The sequence below is a fragment of the Acyrthosiphon pisum genome, unplaced genomic scaffold (assembly GCF_005508785.2).
Source record: "Acyrthosiphon pisum isolate AL4f unplaced genomic scaffold, pea_aphid_22Mar2018_4r6ur Scaffold_21717;HRSCAF=24680, whole genome shotgun sequence".
Taxonomy (NCBI): Eukaryota; Metazoa; Arthropoda; class Insecta; order Hemiptera; family Aphididae; genus Acyrthosiphon; species Acyrthosiphon pisum.
In genome coordinates, this window is record NW_021771214.1 from 32,831 (window position 1) to 35,504 (window position 2,674).

Genomic DNA, 2,674 nt, shown 5'->3' on the forward strand with positions numbered 1-2,674 from the left:
AGGTTTCGTTTCGGAGTTTCTTCAATGTGGTGACTGGAGAAGTACGATTCCTTTGGAACCGCCTCTGCGGCCGCCAGCCATGGTGTTTCGTTTGGTTTGCGTCTGAAGTGTTGTCTGATAACTATCGTCAGCATGGAACGAACACTGGATGATGAATGATAATGATCTGATACAATGATTAATAGTCAAATTTGATTTGCAATTTGCTTTGGTTGAACGGCCGGTGGCCTATCTAAATTGCTATTGCTATTGCTATGGGTGACGGCCTGTGGCCTAATGGGAAGTACCAGACTTATGTCTTTTTCTTCCTGTTTGAGGTAATTCCCGGAGTTTTGGCTTGTTATTTAGGTGTTATTTTTGAAGTAGAAAGGTCTTGATTTAAATGTAGGGTCTTCTGGGTCTGGTATTCCTATGTTTTGAATGTGCGGGTAGAGGGATCTTGCATTTTTGTTAAACATTATCGTAGTGGCTTTTCTCGAATCTTCCTCTATTGACGAGATTTTAGTTATTGCAAGTAAGGATTTGTTTGACTGGTATGGTGGAATGGCTGTTATTGATCTTAGCCCTATGTTTTGCACGGCTTCGATCTTTTTCCAGTTTGACCTACTTATTTTAGGCCTCCATGCAGGTGCAGCATAAAGGAGGATTGGCCTTATATAAATTTTAAATAGAGATAGTCTTGCATTAATTGGGATGTGGCTTTTGCTATTTAGCAGCGGATAGAGTGCTGCTCTTGAGCGTTTGGCCTTGTTAATTATGTCATTAACATGATTGTGGAGACTTAGGGACTTGTTTAGTGTTACTCCTAAGTATTTTCCATCGTTTGACCAGTTGATTTCCGTGTTGTAGATCGTAATTTTCTTTAATTTGGTTGTTGCTTTTGTTCCAAAGAGAATTGCAACTGTTTTGGTAACATTTAGTCGTAATCTCCACTGAGTGAGCCATCTTGTTGTTATGTTGATTTGCCGTTGTAGTTTTAGTATTGCGTAGGTAGCGTTTTTGTTGCTAGTATGAAACATAGTGTCGTCCGCAAACAGAGATGTTGACACCTGTGGTTCTGAAGGCAGGTCGTTGATGAAAACAGTGTACAGTAGTGGGGATAAGCATGAGCCCTGCGGAACGCCTGCTTCGATTTGCCTTGTCGTTGACTGGTGGTGGGATATCTTGATAAAGAATTGTCTATTGGTCAGGAATGATTTAATGAGTTTTACTAAGTTTATGGGTGTTCTCGTACCAAGGAGTTTGTGAATAAGACCGTTGTGCCATACCCTGTCGAATGATTTTTCCATATCTAGGAATAGTGCTGCAGTACGTTGTTTTCGGCCTTGGCTGACAGATAGGTCGTCAATTAGCTTGGTTAGTTGTAGTGTGGTGGAGTGTCCTGTTCTGAAAGCATGTTGTTCTGGACGAGGTTCGATATATTTTTTCAGTCGGAACAAGATTAATTTTTCAAGAATTTTTGACATAGTATTGAGTAACGATATTGGACGATAGTTTTCTGGAGCCGAGTGGAGTTTTCCTGGTTTAGGGATCATAATTACAGTTGCGGTTTTCCAGTATTTCGGAAAGTATGAGTATCTTAGACATGCAGTGTATATTCTGGCAAGGGTTATAATTGATGAGCTGGGCAAGTTTTTAAGGGCGGTATTGGTTATTTGGTCCATGCCTGGAGCTTTGGCTTTTGGTAGTTTCTTGATGATATCTAGGACTTCATTTGGAGTGATATAGTCGTTGTTTGGTGTTTGGTCGTCGTTGATTATTTGGATGGAGTGTTCCACTTCTTTGTTTGGAGGACCTGGATTATTTGAAAATTGAGTACTCATCGTGTCCGCAAAAAGTTCTGCTTTCAGTTTTTCATCAAAGATACGTATTCCACTTGTTGTTTTCAGTGGAACGCATGCCGGTTTTTTCCGTAGTAACCTGCGGTTTAGCTTATAAATTGATTTGTCTTCGAAATTTAAAGTCTGAGTAAAGGTATCCTATTCTTCTTACCTGTGGGTCTGTAATAGTTTTTTTAACATAGTTGATTTGAGCGTTGTACATTTTCTTGTATGTTGGGTCACGGGTTTGTTGCCACCGTTTCCTTAGGATGCGTTTAGTTTCTATTTCTAATAATATTTCCGGTGAGATGAGTGTCCTGTTTGGTTGATTTAATAGGGAGGAGTTGTTTGAAAGAGCTTTTTGTATGGGGTTTGTTAGCTTCTCGATATTGTCTTCAATCTCCTTTGGATTAGTGATGGCTTGGTGTTTAAGTGAGTGCATTGTCATTTCAGCCTTAAACTTCTTCCAGTTTATTCTACGATTTGCTAGAAGAGGTGTGTTTGTTTTAGGTGATTTGTTGATAGTAATTAAGATTGGGTTGTGATCTGAAGAAAGATCGTTTAAATTTGATATTGTCATATCTTGTTGCAGGTTTGTTAGTGTAATATGTCCAGTACATCAGGTTTATGGTGTGGTATAAATGGAAAATGGGTTGGTGAGTCCGGAGCGCAAATGGTGTATTGACCGTTCCTTTCCATATGATCAAGTAGAATTATTCCCGTCTGGTTTGTTCGTCTGCTGTGCCATGATGGGTGTTTTGCGTTTAAGTCGCCTGCTATAACAAAGGAGTGAGTACCATTGGTTAGAGCATCGATGTCTTTGAGTTCAATCTTATCTCTTGGACTTTTGTATA